This window comes from Engraulis encrasicolus, chromosome 9 (assembly GCF_034702125.1).
Source record: "Engraulis encrasicolus isolate BLACKSEA-1 chromosome 9, IST_EnEncr_1.0, whole genome shotgun sequence".
Lineage (NCBI taxonomy): Eukaryota > Metazoa > Chordata > Actinopteri > Clupeiformes > Engraulidae > Engraulis > Engraulis encrasicolus.
Genome location: NC_085865.1, coordinates 38983960 through 39003260, shown reverse-complemented (window position 1 = coordinate 39003260; position 19301 = coordinate 38983960). Strand labels below are relative to the sequence as shown.

The 19301-nt window shown below is 41.3% G+C and overlaps 1 protein-coding gene and 2 long non-coding RNA genes across 3 annotated transcripts in view; 1 reads left to right on the top strand and 2 right to left on the bottom strand.

The window, feature by feature from the left end:
• Positions 1 to 19301, bottom strand: part of LOC134455279 (cadherin-12-like) — a 176415-nt gene that overhangs the window by 120546 nt on the left and 36568 nt on the right. The window lies entirely within an intron of this gene.
• On the bottom strand, positions 628 to 3272 carry LOC134455147 (uncharacterized). The gene is made up of 3 exons (XR_010036043.1): positions 3181 to 3272; positions 1735 to 1941; positions 628 to 1352 (listed from the first exon to the last, which is right to left on the bottom strand). It is a non-coding gene; the product is annotated as an uncharacterized LOC134455147 (long non-coding RNA).
• Positions 3488 to 5812, top strand: LOC134455146 (uncharacterized). The gene is made up of 3 exons (XR_010036042.1): positions 3488 to 3597; positions 4818 to 5022; positions 5434 to 5812. It is a non-coding gene; the product is annotated as an uncharacterized LOC134455146 (long non-coding RNA).

Below are 19301 nucleotides of genomic sequence, written 5' to 3'. Positions count from 1 at the left end.
ATATATCTCTTGCCAAATTTGGTACATGCTTCACTTTTTCACAGGTGTTAGAAAAGGATTTCCACCACCTTAGAATGTGGTGACATGTTAAAATGTATTCACCTTTTTCGAGAAAAAGGGGGTGGCTCACCTTACCCCGTGGCTCACCTTACCCCACTCTGGCCAGAGATCATTTCCCACTTCACATTCTTGTGACCAGCCGCAGTCATTTGTAATATTAATATACAAGCTATATCATATTATGTCCCATGTGTCAAGGTCTGCTTGTTGAAAGGGGAGGGGGGGGGTGTATTATTGGGTAGGCCTTCGTCTAAGATGATCTTGTAACCAGCACCACACAAGTAATATTTTTCTGTATGAGGTCATATCTTAAGTAATGATTAATTAATGTATTATTTAACAACATATTTGGAGTCATAATAGAAGTCATGATGACTATGGCATTAGTTAATGTATAAAGAAGAGATATTCCAAGTGTGTTAATATATACTCACAAAAGATTTTACGCTTAACTACTGAATCTTTGCCCCTTATTCTGCGGTCATGACATGATAATGAGTACTATAGCATTAGCTAATGCATGAAGAAATGATATTCAGAATATGTTACTATGTACTCAGAGAAGAACTTCTGATTAACTAACATTATCAATAAAAACACCAGTTTGTGTACAAATTTTAATAAGCAAAAATGTTAAACAAGGGATCACACAATAACATACCACAGGCTTACATACATTTATCCAGAGAGAGAGAGAGAGAGAGAGAGAGAGAGAGAGAGAGAGAGAGAGAGAGAGAGAGAGAGAGAGAGAGAGAAAGCGACAGACAGACAGACCGACCAACCGACCGACCGACTGACCGACCAACGCACACACACACACACACACACACACACACACACACACACACACACACACACACACACACACACACACACACACACACACACACACACACACACACACACACACACACACAGCCATTCTCCTGAAAATGTCCAAAAGATGAATCCATGGTTTACAGATGCAGAGCAAGATGCATTGTCCTATATGAAACTCGGAAAGTCCAAGTTGCATGGTCCACAGAGAAAGCTGGGGTTGACATACTGGGAGGCGCGCAAGGTGTTTGGATCCGCAAACTACTGACAGTGGTTCACTGTGAAGTGCCTGTAGCCTGTCGCAGTCAATGCACTCCTGTAAGTGCCCCATTGGTCACTGATGACGGTGGTTCCCGGACGCACTTGTTTAACCACACCAGCCACAAGACAGGATGTTTCTGGCGGTCACCTACTCCTAATATTCTTAATACCCACTTTTTCCGTCGCCATGTTGCACCGGCCCTTCTGTGGTGATACTGTAAATACACAAGAGAGTAAAGTAAGTGAGTAAGTAAGTACATTTTACTTAAAAAGCACATAAAACAGTACAAAACTGACCAAAGTGATACAGATATTAAAAGGAGAAGGGAACAATGTCAGATAAAATCCATGCAGCTTGGCCTGCAAGTTTTTTTTAAAATATGCAGCACCATGGGTGACATCATCAAAGCTTAAGGTGGTCCAACAACATGTTGCTGTACTGCTTCACAGTGGTACCTCTCCAGCCCCCCAGGGGAGGTTGAGATGGCTGCGGTGCTTAGTTGCCTTTAGGGGGCATTCGTCTACTTAATTTTTTAAATACTAAGTGGGGACGTTGGCAGGCTTATGATGAGGTCAAGGGGGTTTTGGGAGGCTCACCTTGCTTTTATTAAGGAAACAACTTTCATCAATAGCTGCAAACTCTCAACGATCTCCAACCATTTGACCATGGCGTCTTATGTGGGCATTTATTGCATGATTGCAAATCCATCCGACTGTTCCAGCCATCTCTGACCGTGTCCGGGAACTCCTCGCAACTCCATCCTGCATCATGTCACTCTTTCTAAGCACAAAACCTGAAAGAAACTGACCAAAGGCAGAATAGAAAAAATAATTAAACATATAGTCAGTAGACAACACAGCACTGTAGTCTAAAATTCCCTCGTAAAGACAGTATAACCCCTTCATATTAAACTATTAGAGGCAATTTCTGGCAATATCATTTCTAAAGAAAAAGTTTATGTAGTTTAGGACACTACATCTACATCTTGAGAAATGGCCGCCACATTGAATTATCTTGTGGTCAGTGTTTTTTTTTTCCTGAAGTGTGACCCTTAGAGAATATTTCAGCTAAATTCCATGTCTTTACACCAAAGTAAGTGGCTTTTACAGTAACTATTAGTAGCAGAGACGGCCATCTGAAAAATGGGCGCCATACTGACTTTAAGTGTGGCCAACATTTTTTTTTCCTAAAAAGTGACCCTCAGATAGTATTTCAGTCATATTGCATTTTTTAACCAAAGTAAATGGTTTTATACTAACCATTCAATAGCAGTGGCAGCCATCTTGGAAAATGCTGCCTATATTACAATGTTGTGTGGCCCACTTTTTTATTAAAGAAAGTGACCCTCAGAAAGTATATTTGACAAATTCCATGCATTTATACCAACGTGTATGACTATGTCACTAAGCTGCTCTAGTACATCTAACAGAAATTCACCCCTTTCAACTCCCCTCCACAGGCACACACAGAAGTCATAAGTCCATTGGAGAGGAATTCTGCCAGTTCTACTCTACTGGCTGGTAATCTTATTTGCTACTGGTTTGTCAAATTATTACGCTTCCAAAAGTGACCACTGGGGGGCTTAAATACAGTATATTATATTGCAATTCAGTGGTAAGGCATGGCAAGCCACCTCTTCAAACAAGTTTTCTTGACTGGGATGTGCACGACAGGCTGCTAGGCCTAATGGAACAACACCATAGATTTCATTTCTACAGGCTTGCAATCTGTCTTGGCCTCACTAGGCTAAAAACAGAGATCCAGAAACGCAACAGAAGCATATAGTCTTTCTTGTATTTTACTTAATATGTTTTTGTGAAAATGATAGACAAACACATAGGCCTACAAAACATGTATCAAAGTTTCTAAGCTTAAATGAAGAACCATTAATTACTGTAGCTGAGTTGCACCAAGTGATTGCTCAGTCATTATCCAAACTACTTCGTTTTAATTGGAATGTTGAAGTTACTAAAATTAATATATGAACTACCAGCATGAAATACACTACAAATGAGATGAATTATTCAAAATAAAGTACTCACAGGAGCTGCTTGAACAAGCACGTTGTAGGGGTGGCAAAGAGAGCTGTCGGCATCGTTGTGGCACGGTCGAAATGGCTACAATAACACTTCCGCTCGTAACTTCCTGTTCAAATCTTTTGTCAAAATAAAAGTCACGAATAGCTTGGTGATTACATTAGTTTTACCACAACCGTAAATGCTGCTGACTATTGCATATAATGAAAATCAAAATTATGCATTTCGATTTTCCTTTCATGCAATGTGCACTATTTACAATTGTGGTAGAACTAATGTAATTAAAAAGCTATTCGTGACTTGTATTGTGAGTTGAACAGGAAAGTGAGAACAAAGGCGTTGTTGTAGCCATTTTGGCCATGCTACAACGATGCAGACAGCTCTCTTTGTCACTCCTACAACGTGCTTGTTCAAACAACACATGTAAGTACTTTATTTTGCACAATTCGTCTTATATGTAGTGTATTTCATGCGGGTAGTTCATATATAAATTTTAGTAGCTTAAAAATTCCAATTAAAACGAATTAGTTTGGATAATGGCTGAGCAAACACTTGGTGCAACTCAGCTACAGTAATTCATGGTTCTTCATTTAACAGCTATGATACATGTTTTGTAGGTTTGTTTATCAATTTCACAAAAATGATTCAGTAAAATACATGAAAGACAATATGCTGCTGTGGTGTTTCCAGATCTCTGTTTTTAGCCTAGTGAGGCCAATAGAAATTGCTAGCCTGTAGAAATGAAATCTATGTCGTTCCATTATCTCAACCTGTAGTGCACATCCCAGCAAAAAAAAACTAAAAAAAAAAAAAACATGTTTGAAGAGGTGTCTTGCCATGCCTTACCATTGAAATGCAATACTGTATTTAAGCCCCTAGTGGTCACTTTTGGTAGCATAATTTGACAAACCAGTAGCAAATAAGAACACTACCAGCCAGTGGAATGGAACTGACATAACTCCTCTCCAATGGACTTGTGACTTCTATGTGTGCCTGTGGAGTGGAGTTGAGAGGAGTGAATTTCTGCTAGATCTACTAGAGCAGCGTAGTGACATAATCGTACACTTTGGCATAAAAGCATGGAATTTGGCAAATCACTCTAAGGGTCCCTTTTTGAATAAAAAAGCTGGCCACACAAAATTGTAATATAGCCGGCATTTTTCAAGATATCTGCCACTGCTATTAAAGGGTTATAAAACCCTTTACTTTGGTTAAAAATGTAAATGGCTGAAATATTCTCTACGGGTCACTTTTTAGAAAAAAAAAATGCTGGCCTCACTTAAAGTCAATATGGCACCCATTTTTCAAGATGGCCGTCTCTGCTACTAATGGTTACTGTAAAAGCCACTTACTTTGGTATAAAGACATGTAATTTAGCTGAAATACTCTCTAAGGGTCACACTTCAGGGGGAAAAAATCACTGGGCACAAGAAAATTCAGTATGGCGGCCATTTCACAAGATGTAGATGTAGTGTCCTAAACTCCATACACTTTTTCTTTAGAAATGATATTGGCAGAATTTGCCAGTAATAGTTTAATGTGAATGGGGTTATACTGTCTTTACGAGGGAATTTTAGACTACAGTGCTGTGTTGTCTACTGACCATATGTTTAATTATTTTTTTATATTCTGCCTTTGGTCAGTTTCTTTCAGGTTTTGTGCTTTAGGCAGAGTGACATGATGCAGGATGGAGTTGCGAAGAGTTCCAGGACATGGTCAAAGATGGCTGGAACAGTCGGATGGATTTGCAATCATGCAATAAAGGCCCACATGAGACGCCATGGTCAAATGGTTGGAGATCGTTGAGAGTTTGCAGCTATTGATGAAAGTTGTTGTAATAATAGCAAGGTGAGCCTCCCAACGCCCCCTTCTCTTCATCATGAGCCTCCCAACACCTACTTGACCTCATCATAAGCCTGCAAACGCCCCACTTAGTATTTAAAAAATTAAGTAGACGAATGCCCCCTAAAGGCAACTAAGCACCGCAGCCATCTCAACCTCCCCTGGGGGGCTGGAGAGGTACCACTGTGAAGCAGTACAGCAACATGTTGTTGGACCACCTTAAGCTTTGATGTCACCCATGGTGCTGCATATTTTAAAAAAAACTTGCAGGTCAAGCTGCATGGATTTTATCTGACATTGTTCCCTTCTCCTTTTAATATCTGTTCATCATTTTGGTCAGTTTTGTACTGTTTTATGTGCTTTTTAAGTAAAATGTACTTACTTACTCACTTACTTTACTCTCTTGTATATTTACAGTATCACCACAGAAGGGCCGGTGCAACATGGCGACGGAAAAAGTGGGTATTAAGAATATTAGGAGTAGGTGACCGCCAGAAACATCCTGTCTTGTGGCTGGTGTGGTTAAACAAGTGCGTCCGGGAACCACCGTCATCAGTGACCAATGGGGCACTTACAGGAGTGCATTGACTGCGACAGGCTACAGGCACTTCACAGTGAACCACTGTCAGTAGTTTGCGGATCCAAACACCTTGCGCGCCTCCCAGTATGTCAACCCCAGCTTTCTCTGTGGACCATGCAACTTGGACTTTCCGAGTTTCATATAGGACAATGCATCTTGCTCTGCATCTGTAAACCATGGATTCATCTTTTGGACATTTTCAGGAGAATGGCTGTGTGTGTGTGCGTGTGTGTGCGTGTGTGTGCGTGTGTGTGTGTGTGTGTGTGTGTGTGTGTGTGTGTGTGTGTGTGTGTGTGTGTGTGTGTGCGTTGGTCGGTCGGTCGGTCGGTCGGTCTGTCTGTCTGTCGCTCTCTCTCTCTCTCTCTCTCTCTCTCTCTCTCTCTCTCTCTCTCTCTCTCTCTCTCTCTCTCTCTCTCTCTCTCTCTCTCTCTCTGGATAAATGTATGTAAGCCTGTGGTATGTTATTGTGTGATCCCTTGTTTAACATTTTTGCTTATTAAAATTTGTACACAAACTGGTGTTTTTATTGATAATGTTAGTTAATCAGAAGTTCTTCTCTGAGTACATAGTAACATATTCTGAATATCACTTCTTCATGCATTAGCTAATGCTATAGTACTCATTATCATGTCATGACCGCAGAATAAGGGGCAAAGATTCAGTAGTTAAGCGTAAAATCTTTTGTGAGTATATATTAACACACTTGGAATATCTCTTCTTTATACATTAACTAATGCCATAGTCATCATGACTTCTATTATGACTCCAAATATGTTGTTAAATAATACATTAATTAATCATTACTTAAGATATGACCTCATACAGAAAAATATTACTTGTGTGGTGCTGGTTACAAGATCATCTTAGACGAAGGCCTACCCAATAATACACCCCCCCCCTCCCCTTTCAACAAGCAGACCTTGACACATGGGACATAATATGATATAGCTTGTATATTAATATTACAAATGACTGCGGCTGGTCACAAGAATGTGAAGTGGGAAATGATCTCTGGCCAGAGTGGGGTAAGGTGAGCCACGGGGTAAGGTGAGCCACCCCCTTTTTCTCGAAAAAGGTGAATACATTTTAACATGTCACCACATTCTAAGGTGGTGGAAATCCTTTTCTAACACCTGTGAAAAAGTGAAGCATGTACCAAATTTGGCAAGAGATATATGTGAAAATGTGTTTTTTTGCTCTTTAAGTGAATTCAATGTATATTCAAAACATGGATGATTTAGAGAAAACAAAAATAGAACAATTTCTGGTCTCATCATGTATGAAATGTTACGTAATAAGCTACTATATGAGTGATATTTTCAGTCTTTTTGCACTTGTATGATAATTTTATGAGCATTTATTTACATAATTTTGGCATGGGGTAAGGTGAGCCTTTTGAATATGGGGTAAGATGAGCCGCTTATCCTAATGGGATGCATAATGGTTGAAAAACATGTTATGATATTTCAGCATAATCAGATAATTTCTTTCATATCATACCCAGGTGAGTTGAGATTAATGACTTTATGCATGTTTCAGCCAATTCAAACAATAATATTAACTTTTTTTCTACATTTCACTCTGCATTGTTCGCCATTGTATTCAAACAAAGCTGTAAGGTCCCACAATATGTATTTTTTGGCATAGTTCTGTTGCTTTAGTTGTTTTATTTCATAGATTCATTAGTTACATTTGTTATAATAAATAAAACTTGTTTAGCTGAGATTTTTGCCTGGGCTCAATTTACCCCAAGCAGTGGCTCACCATACCCCATAACAAGGGGTAAGATGAGCCACCGGAAAAAAATATTTTTAAAAGGCAATATCATTTTAACCATGACAGTTTATCAATTAGTTTTTGCTCTAATAGTATCAGGACACTTTGAAATTTGGTATGATGTGAAAATGTTAACCGAATACGCCTTCATCGCTTAGCTGTGACGAAAAATGTAAAAAGTGGCTCATCTTACCCCAGTCTCCCCACGATCTGGCATTGTTACAGCAGTGTTAATACACAATATATTAACAGTTGGACACATGATATATTAACAGCAGTGTTATCAGCAGTGTTAATACATGGTATATTAACACTTGGAACTCACACCATGAATTCACCTTTGATTTGCACAATTAGTTAATAGTGGGTCATTATGATTCCAAGCAGGACTCCATTCTCATTACTAGTATACTAACCATCAATGCATACATAGGTCATGTGTTAATTAACTATAAATCATACATTACTTCCAACATAATTCCAATAGTATTTATGTACCCTTATTGTAAAGTGTTACCCTCCTCCCTATGCCACAGTTTGGTTCATCCCCTTTAAAAGCTGTAAATATCACACCTATAGTCTTGACTCTTGCGCTCCTCTCCTCTCTTCTCTTCTCTACTCTACTCCACAGTACCCTGCTTTTCCCAATGCCACAGCCCGACTCCGACACAGTCCCTTTAAAAGTGCACCAGCTCCTGCATGCTCCAAAGCCCCGAGGCCTCTCTCACGGAGTCACTCTTTCGCACGGGTGCGCTCATTTCCATTGTCTGAACAGATTTGCCTGTGACCTGGGCTGGCCTGGCTGGGGCAAGGGCACGGCCCAACGGAGCATGCAGAGGAGGAGGACGCCGCAGTGCCCGTCAAAGCAAAAGAGCACCTAGACCTCTGACTTCACTTCACCCAGAAAAACTCTGACTGCCTACCTACCGTGGGCAGGGACGGACTGGACAGTCTGGCATTTGGGCACATGCCAGAAGGGCCGCGGCCTTTTAGATAACCTTCGCGGCCCTTCCAATGCTCGTTGCGGCCCCATAATCATACATCTGAGATCTATGAAGCAAATATCACGCTGCCTGCGTTCAAAGTTCTACTCAAACATTTTTTGTCATCATTTCGCTCTTTATACCACTGACACTGCCATACATTACACACGGACGGTGGCATATTGATGGGTGGGTCTCATTATGTTTCATGTTGTATTTTTCCTGAATATATATTCCAATGATGTAAAAGTGTTCAAAATAATACAAAAAAAAACTATAGCCTACCTATTTATATTTTGCTTTTGTTTGAGACAACTGTAGTAAAGCATTGCTTTGTGGGATTTTTTTTTATTTACGTTCGGTTCCCGCCATAAGAAAAAGAACGTAGGCCTAAAGATTCATCAACATTCTGAAGCTTGTTGTAGAGAAAAACTGACGGTAGATGTCGCGACGCGAATGGACAATTATAGCTTTTATTAATTATAGCTAAAATTAATGATGGCCCAGGAAGAGGAGGAATTAAACGAAAGAAGGGGGAGCGGCAATGGAAATTGATAGCACATTTGACTTGACTTGTGGAGGTGTTTGGTGGTCACTACGCGGTGAGATGCTGCCATCTTGTGGTCTTTTCAGGTATTTTCTTAATCAGTTCAGTCCTCCGTTTCCCTAGTGACTGACGATAAACTTCCTGTGGGCATTGCGGTGTGTGGCGGACAAGAAGTGTCCCATAAATTCAAGGTTGTTGTCACTGAAAACACGGTGTTCTGTTCGAATCTATGTCTTAGTATCTATTATGCCAGCTTCTTGGCTTGCTTGGAAGAAGACCATGAAGAAGTGTGTTGTTTTGTCTCTGCAATTGCCAAGAAATCACAAGGCCATTCACACATGGTCCCTCGCCCACACAAATATGGATATTAGAAGATGTGTTGCACCGCCCGACGCTACGAATAAGACCAGGTAGGGCTGAAGGATTTCCATTAATAAACATTGTTTGTGTCCGCCGTGACACTTTTTTTTATTTCACGTAAGGTCGCGTTTCCACTGTCATAAGCCAGTCCGTGGCTAGTCTCGCTACTAGCCAAGGTGATGTGATCTGTAAACCTTTTTAGCTTGTGGTAATCTGGGGGCTGTTATAGTTTTTCTTATTCGTACTGTAAGCTTATTCTTAACTTCATGACTTGGTAATGGGCTCTCGAATTGGTGGCTTGTCTTGCTGAAATACATTTTAGTAGCCATATCGATGTAGCCTACGGTATGTTGTTTTGCGTTCAGCTCTGGACTGGTTAGCATAGAAGTTGGACTGACTCCCACTCATAGTCTTGTCATCATATAGCTGGGCCACTGTCCAGCGTTAAGAAGGGGCTTTTGCGTAAAGAAGCGGTGCGAGAGCAAAGCGGACATCAAAAGTGGTTGGTTCATTGATTTTATAGTGTGTGTGTGTGTAGGCACGTTGATGCTTGCCTGGTGCCTGTTGTTTAAAGGTCGGTTTCTGAAAGTTCAGTGTTTACTAGGCCTACTATTTTATTAATAGTCACAATTTCTCTCTGTGTGGGGCGGGCCAACGAGTGCAGAGTGCGCTTGTTATAACGCACCGTTTTCGACGTGTAGGATGCACCATGCACCTAGTTCTAGGATCAGGATGTACCTTGTGTTTACCCATGTGTTTTCATGTGGTGCGCGGTCACCAGGTTGTTGCAACTTCCGCGAAGTGGTGTGTGTGTGTGTGTCTCTCTCTCTCTCTCTCTGTCCTTGTGCGCGTGTGTGGGTGGGGGGGGGGGGGGGGGGGGTCGCTACTGGGGGGTCTTGGGGCCGCGGGGCCGCGTTGTGGGTCAAAATGCCAGGGCCGTTTCTCTATCCCAGTCCGCCACTGACCGTGGGGGTTGTTGAGGGAAGGGGGAATGGGGCTGTCTCTCTCAAAGTATATCAACATCCATCAACAATAACAGGCAAGGCAGGCACACACGCACGCACGCAAGTACGCATGCGCACGCACGCACACACACACACACACACACACACACACACACACACACACACACACACACACACACACACACACACACACACACACATACCCATAATCAAGCACAAGCACACATACACATGCTCACACACACACACACACACACACACACACACACACACACACACACACACACACACACACACACACACACACACACACACACACACACACACGCAAGCATACACACCCACAAGCATGCACACACACACACACACCCAAGGCTAGAAGAAAAGACACTTGGGGAAATAATCTGTTCATCGCATTGCCACTAGAGTCTAGCTTTGTATCCACCACACAATTGCGAATCACAAGAATAAGAGGAGGAAAAGAACTCAAGAGGGTTACAATAACGCAAAAAAAGAAGAATAGGGGAAAAGGGGGGAAAAATCAGAAAAGGAAAAAATACGCTCATTAACTGAAGGCGGAAAAGTTGGGTGATACTAATTAAAAATTCCATTAGTCTAACAATAGTAATCACAGGCATAAAGGGATTCATTACTGGAGGAAGAACACAAGAGGACAGGTTCTGACTCCACAGCCCTTTCAGACCCAGAAACCAACACACACACACACACACAAACACACTGACGCATGCACACACGCACACACACATGCATACACACACACACAGACAGACAAAGAGATGCATATACGTACGCACTGACGCACGCACTGACGCACACACGCCCACACACAAACACGTGTGCATGCACTGACACACGCGCACACACACATGCATACACCATACACATGCACATGCACACACATACGCACACACACACGCACACACACACACACACAAACAAAGTAGCATTGCCCTCTAAGCATGTCTGGCTGCCTGTCTGGCAGTCTGGTTGTTGATCCTTCTGTCTGATAGTGCTGTTTATTTGTGATTACCGCATTGAAATGTCCTTACTTCTATTCATTATCAATATTTGTTTCAGCTGTCCTTGACTAAAGGAATGGGAAGCAGTATTCTTTTTTTTACACATAATTGTATATCTAGCAGAACAAATGTGGGTTCCTAAGATGCTATTCCCAACCTATAGTTGAAATGGTACATTTCATTGTGTTTTAAACTTCAAGATAATTTCATCAAATATACAGTATTTTTTTTTTAAACCAAAGTGAACCTCAATCGATTGCACCATCACTAAATCAAATAATAAAGGCATTGTTATGCAAATTAAATAATGCAAAACATAAACTGAGTTGATGAAAAAGACTATGTGTGGTGAAAGTGAATTAGGTGCTAAGGGGGATGGTGATGGAGAGAATTAGCAAGTCCTTAAAGGACATGAATAAGAAACTGAGAAGAGCGAAGCGAGAGAGAGAGTGAGAGAGTGAAAGAGAGAGAGAGAGCACCAGAGAAAAACTAAAATGCAGAGTGAAATTGCGCAAGCTAAGGCAGAACTAAACTGAATCACAATAACAGAGAATGAATAAAGGTAGAGCCAGAGTGAGATTAACACACGGAAATGCTAAATAACAAGACTTAAAACGCTATGCTCATAAATGCTTTTCAACCGCCTTCATTATTGTGGCAGTCACAGGTACTGCCTGTCACGCTAAGATGATGAACAACACACTGGCATGAAAACCTCCAGCATTTGATGTGCATATAAACCACAATTTCTTTCTTTATAGATGAGTTGGGACAGGGCATTCCGCCCCACTGTCACATAGTTAGAAGGAAATGTGAAATAAATAAATGAACGGAAAGTCTCACCCAGTGGTTTTGTTTCCTCAGGCATGTAGATGCACTAATTGGCATAAAATCTCAAAGAGGGACGTTGAAAACATCAATGAAATTTCATTATGGGCTTCTCGTCCCCCCCTACGAAGCAAATGCCCCAAAGGTACATTACGCATCTGGCTCAGTTAAAATCTTATATCCATCCACTTCATTCATTTTCAAGTTTTTGGAAGTATTCCATTCCTGGAGCTCAAAGAGAACCTAAGGTGCCCTACAAGAGTGCCGATCCAGGACAAATTGAGTGCTCTTGGAAGGAGATGTGCACAATGAATAAATCGAGTCGTTCAAGTCCAATGAAAGAGAATACTATCAAAATTGAACTTGAAAATTGTGTAGGCCTATGTATCAGAGATCGTGAATAGTTCCTTGATGAGCTTCCTGCTTGCTTCCTGAATTCCCCATCTTTTCAGTCAGACATACTGCTTGGGATTTTTTTCTGTGCTCCATCTGTATCTTGAAAGATGTTCCTGTTTGTGCAGTTTTGATTTCTGCTGTGCAAGTTATGTTGGCTTTTTTAATATCATATTTGCGCTGTTAACCGTAGAAACAGAGTCAAAGATAATGGCTTCTAGACTATTTCTGAAAAACTCTGTTATGACAGAATGTTTAATTTGCAAGCACAGTCATACTTCCCTGAAAATACTTCAAAGAGGCACAGAAATAAATTTGGTTTCTTTGGCATAACTTTCACCAGCTTTCCAAACTGCCTGGGAACTCCCATACTGCCTTTAGTTCTACACAATCGCTTCGATCTGAAATCACTTATGATTAGGTCTGGTGGTAACCAGGCAACCGAACTGTGACTGCTCATTTCAAATATAGGACCCGTCAGACCAAAAGGGCATAGCTGGTTGCCATGGACACCATACTCATTCACTGGTTCAACAAATGGTCACCTACAGTAGGTAGATAGAGAAGGGCAAAGGGGGATCATTTTGAAGTCCATGAGAAGATGGTGATTCAAATTTCTCCAGACCAGCTAACAGACATCTAATAGAGACACCTTCAAATGGTCAGTGGTTATACTGGACTGTGGCTTTATTATCTTGAAGCTCATGTCAAACAAAGACTGTGTCAGCACATAATCATGTAGCGAAATTAGACCTCACCTCTCCCTTAACAGGTCATTCATATTCCATGTTTCATGTAAAACTTTGTGAAAAACTTATTTGATTAGTATTTTAACGTATATGTCCCTCAATTTCAATTTCAAATGAGCATTGTTAAAATCCAGATATATGTCTGGGTGCAACCCCCATAACACAGACTGACACAAAAGTACAACTCAAATTGTTCATGGCTACCTTTAGCTCCAGCATTGTTTACACTCAGACACTGTCTCGCTGACTGTTTATGCGACTCGGCGGGAAAAAAAACCTCATTACCAACAGCCTGTACTGCTACTTGACATGAGCCCCTCCTACAAGCTTCTGTAAAGGTTCCGGTAACACTTTATAATAAGTACCCCTTTTTAGGCATTACTTAAGGGTTAGTTAAGCCTTATTTTACCATTAGTTAACCCTTAGTGAATCACGAGTTAATCATTATGTAAGCATTATTTCTCATTTCCTAACTATTATCTACTACCGTTAGTAAATGGTTAGTGTGTGCTGATGTAATGGTTCGCTAAGCAAAGTTAAACCTTAGTTAAGCCTTATTTTTAACATTAATTAACCCTTAGTGAATCACGAGTAAGTCGTTATGTATGTGTTATTTCTCATTTCTTAACCATTAACTAATACCGTTAGTAAATGATTAGTGTGTGCTGATGTAACTACTCGCTAAACAAAATTAAGCATTAGTTAACCCTTAGTGAATCACGAGTCAGTCATTATGTATTTCTGTGAAATTATTAAGTACTGTTAATTAATCATTCGTCTATGGTGATTTAACTTTCTGATAAGCATTAGTAAACCATCATTAAAATGTCTGATAACCCACCTTTTATTTATGAAAAAAACATTATCTCTTTGTTGTCTCCTACCACCTAACCATTAACAAGTACTATTAGGCATGTATGGTAACGGTTTGTAAACTCTTGCTTTAGCATCAGTGAAGTCTTATTTAACCCTTTTGTAATGGTTAGAGTGTGATGACTGGTAGCATGGCAAACAGTAGGCCTAGGCCTAAGTTGAGGCTCACGTGACTGCCCCTCATGGATGTTTCTGGACATTAACAAATGACTTGTTAAGCATTGCTTATGCATTATCAAGGAATTACGAACCATTACTTAAGTATATCTGGGGAACTGATCTAAAGTGAAAACCTGTTATGGCTCTACAACACATTTACGAATGACTTGATAAGCATTGCTTATGCATTACCAAGAAGTTACAACTCACTACTTGCGCATATCTGGGGAACTTTTGAAGTGAAAACCTTTCCATGCTTTCCAAAACGTTAACAAATGACTTGTTAAGGATTGCTTTTGCATTATCAAGGAGTTACAACTCATTACTTAAGTATATCTGGGGAACTGATCTAAAGTGAAAACCTTTCCATGCTTTACAAAACGTTAACACATGATTTGTTAGGCATTGCTTATGCATTAAAAAGAAGTTACAACTCACTACTTGCGCATATCTGGGGAACTTTTAAAGTGAAAACCTTTCCATGCTTTCCAAAACGTTAACAAATGACTTGTTAAGCATTGCTTATGCATTATCAAGGAGTTACAACTCATTACTTAAGTATATCTGTGGAACTGATCTAAAGTGAAAACCTTTCCATGCTTTACAAAACGTTAACAAATGATTTGTTAGGCATTGCTTATGCATTAACAAGAAGTTACAACTCACTACTTGCGCATATCTGGGGAACTTTTAAATTGAAAACCTTTCCATGCTTTCCAAAACGTTAACAAATGACTTGTTAAGCATTGCTTATGCATTATCAAGGAGTTACAACTCATTACTTAAGTATATCTGGGGAACTAATCTAAAGTGAAAACCTTTCCATGCTTTCCAAAACGTTAACAAATGACTTGATAAGCATTGCTTATGATGAAATAACACATACATAACGACTTACTCGTGATTCACTAAGGGTTAATTAATGTTAAAAATAAGGCTTAACTAAGGTTTAACTTTGCTTAGCGAACCGTTACATCAGCACACACTAACCATTTACTAATGGTAGTAGATAATAGTTAAGAACTGAGGAATAACACATACATAACGACTAACTCGTTATTTACTAAGGGTTAACTAATGGTAAACTAAGGCTTAACTAACCCTTAAGTAATGCCTAAAAAGGGGTACTTATTATAAAGTGTTACCAAGGTTCCTTCTTTTGTTAAGTCAGACAGAAAGAATGGATTTGAAACACAATATGTATAAGAGAAAGCAAAGAAAACAAAGGCAAAAGAAAGAAAATAAGGCCGCAGGCCAGAAGGCAGAAAGCAGACGTGAAGAAAACAAGCACACACAAGAGGAGAGGAGAGAAAAGAAAGTGAGTTTCTGTGTTCTTTTGTGGCAGGAGTGTTTGTGTGCCCCTGGTGACTCCCGAGACATCGGTCACTTGGCATTGATCTCGGCGGCGGAGTCGTGATCGGTTTCGTGTCCTCACACACACCTGCCTCATCAGAGTGAAGACAATCTCGCCACTCAAGGACCCTATCGAGCCACAGGCCATGTGGGTGCCTGTGTGTGTGACTGGGTGACAATATGTGTGTGCGTGTGTGGGGGGGACAGCATGTGTGTGTGTGTGCACATGCATTTCTAAACCTTTCCAGGGTTCTAGGCCTTGTTTTTTTACTGTGTGTGCGCGCACGCACGTGTGTGTGTGTGTGTGTGGATGTGTGTGTTTTACTAATATCTATGTTTTCATGCACAGGTACGATCAGATATCGATACTTATCTCTGTGCGCTCTCCTGATACATGTAAATACAACGGCGGTCTTATCTTGTGTCTTACTTGTGCAGCCTGTCTTACTCTCTAGGTGTGCTGGGTCATGTATGTGCAGGGGCTGGCAACGGACTAACTACACTACAATGCAAAGCACTGCTCGATTGCAAGCAAGCAAGCAAGGTTGCCAGATGAGGCTGATGATTTGCAGTCCAAAAAATGCTCAAAGTCTGGCAGAAAACACTAAATCCCGCCCAATTCTATTGATTTCTATGGCCAAAAATGGGCTCAATGCTCAATGCCATTTTTACCCACAAACCATCCTAAGCCATACTAAGCAGCCAAATTGGGCAGGAAACCGCCCAATCTGGCAACACTGCTAGCAAGCAAGGCTGTCCCTGGTGCTCTCATTGACTATGCACAGCAGCAGCGTATTGATTAGGCTGAGCGATTAAAGTGTAAATGTGGCAGACCTCCACAGACTGCTCAGTAATTGGAGTGGAGAAAGCAGGATTATATTATATCTGTGGCCAGTTTGGAATGGAGGACATCCTAGCCAGAGAGAACTTACAGTATGTTGTGATGAAGAAGACTTTCAAACACTCGCTCTCTGTTTGCTTTTGTGTGCGTTTGTGGTTTATTGTGTATTCTGAAAGTGTGTGTGTGTGTGTGTGTGTGTGTGTGTGTGTGTATGTGTGTGCGTATTTGTATGAGTTGTGTGTGTGTGTGTGTGTGTGTGTGTGTGTGTGTGAGAGAGAGGAGAGAGAGAGAGAGAGAGAGAGAGAGAGAGAGAGAGAGAGAGAGAGACAGACAGACAGACAGACAGACAGACAGACAGACAGACAGACAGAGAGAGAGAGAGAGAGAATATGTTGGCAGAGTGGTGTCAGCACAAACATAATACTGGAACAGCCTGTGTGTGTGTGTGTGTGTGTGTGTGTGGGGGGGGGGGGGTAATGAAGCATATGTAGCATAATGAAACAGTAACTATAAAAGAGTGAAATCACCAAACACTCAACATCTCTATGTGTTTATGGTGTGTGGGTGTGTGTGTTTTTGTGTGCGAGAGAGCCGTCGAGGGAGACAGAGTAGGCATAATGAAACAGTAAGTAAGCGAGAGTGATATCCTCCATCACTTGTGATAAATTCCATGTTGAGCCAAATATTTATGTAGGCTACACGTCTGTTCTGTGTTAGACTTTTGCTTTAAAGCACATGGAGGGGAATGGCACGGTGTGCGTGCATGTGTGTGTGCGTGCGTGCGTGCATGCATGCGTGCACGCTCGTGTGTATGTTTGTGTTTGTGTTTGTGTGTGTGCCTTATGCCTACAGTGCTTGCTTTTCAATCATTTATTTCTGGTTGATAGCTCGGGTGCTTGGGTTGCCTGCTGTCTCAGCTGCGGGTATACAATCAAAGTCCATTTAAGAATGCAACATCTCACCTGCCCACAGCAGGGGAAACATGTATGAGAGAGTCAGATGCCATTCAGCCTCGCTATAGCAGCGAGGGAGGAGAAGAGGGAAGAAATAAAGAAAGAAGAGATGAGAACGGAAAAGAGTGATTGGATGAGACAGCCGCCACTCAAAAAAAGATGCGGGCCAAAAGAAGAAAAGGAACGAGGGAGGACAGTGATGGAAAGAAGATGATGCATTCCATTCACATGGGAAGAGAAGGAAAGACAAGGAGGAGGAGGTAAAACGAGTGAGGGAATGAGACAGACAGCTAACATTCTGACAAAAGAGGAGGAATAGGAGGAGAGTAGGAGGGGTGAAGGGATAGAGGAAGAGAAAGATGAGGGATGTATCAAGCAATATGTCACTCAGTCGTGTGAGTGGCAAGGGCATAGCAAGGAAGAATGTAATGAGAAGAGAAAAGAAAAGAAGAGAAGAGAAAAGAAGAGAAGAGAAGAGAAGAGAAGAGAAGAGAAGAGAAGAGAGGAGAAGAGAAGAGAATGAGGTGGCAAACACATCGAAGAGGAGGAGGAGGAGGAAGAGGAGGATGTAGGAAGGAGGAGAGAAAGAGGAGAGCTTGAAAAAGATGAGCCATCCAAGTAGCTTAAGAGTGAAAGAAGAGGAAAGAGAAGAGTGATGGAGCGAGAATGCAGACATGCCAAAAGAAGAGGAGAAAGAAGACAGAAAGATACTCCTTCCAGTACTAAGGGGGGGAGAAGGGAAAACCCTAAAGGAGAAAAAAGCAAGAAATTTAAGGAGAATGGATAAGAGTGATAGAATTCATAACAGACAATAAATACATTGAGAAGAGGAGAAGGAAGAGGGGAGTGAAGAAGAAGAAGAGTGAAAGAAATATAAGAGAAGAGGGGAGAATATAAGAGACTAGGAGAAGAGAAGAGAAGAGAAGAGAAGAGAAGAGAAGAGAAGAGAAGAGAAGAGAAGAGAAGAGAAGAGAAGAGAAGAGAAGAGGAAAAAACAGTGACAAAATGAGACAGCAGACACTCTGAGGAGGAGTAAGGGATGAGTGAAGGAGGAGCGAAAGAGGGAAAGATGAGCCGTCCCAGGAGCATCCAGACAGAAGGAAGGAGAGAGAAGACAAGGGAAAACAGCGGCAGAACGAGCAGGAAAACACTACGAAAGTAAAGGGGGAGGAAAGGAGGACAGTAGAGAGTAGAATGATGGATGTATGCAGAAGAGAAGAGAAGAGAAGAGAAGAGAAGAGAAGAGAAGAGAAGAGAAGAGAAGAGAAGAGAAGAGAAGAGAAGCGGAAAGGAGGAAAGTAGAGAGAAGAATGATGGATGTATCAGAAAGAGAAGAGAAGAGAAGAGAAGAGAAGAGAAGAGAAGAGAAGAGAAGAGAAGAGAAGAGAAGAGAAGAGAAGAGAAGAGAAGAGAAGTTAAGAAGCAGGAAAACACTCCAAAAGAAGAGGAGGAGGAAAGGAGGACAAGAGAGTAGAATGATGGATGTATAAGAAAGAGAAGAGAAAAGAGAAGAGTACAGGAATGAGGCCTACCAAAAACCCTGAAGGGGAGGAGGAGGAGGAAAGAGGAGAGGAAGAGTGAAGGAGAGAAGAGAAGAAAAGAGAAGAGGAGAGAAGAGAAGAGAAGAGAAGAGAAGAGAAGAGAAGAGGAGAGGAGAGGAGAGGAGAGGAGAGAAGAGAAGAGAAGAGAAGAGAAGAGAAGAGAAGAGAAGAGAAGAGAAGAGAAGAGAACAGGAATGAGGCCCTGAAGGGGAGGAGGAGGAGGAAAGAGGAGAGGAAGAGTGAAGGAGAGAAGAGAGAGAAAGATGAGGGATGTAAATCCTCTGATGGACAAATGTATTCTGGCAGACGAGCGTCTTTACTCCAGCAAACTCTCGCAGGCGTCT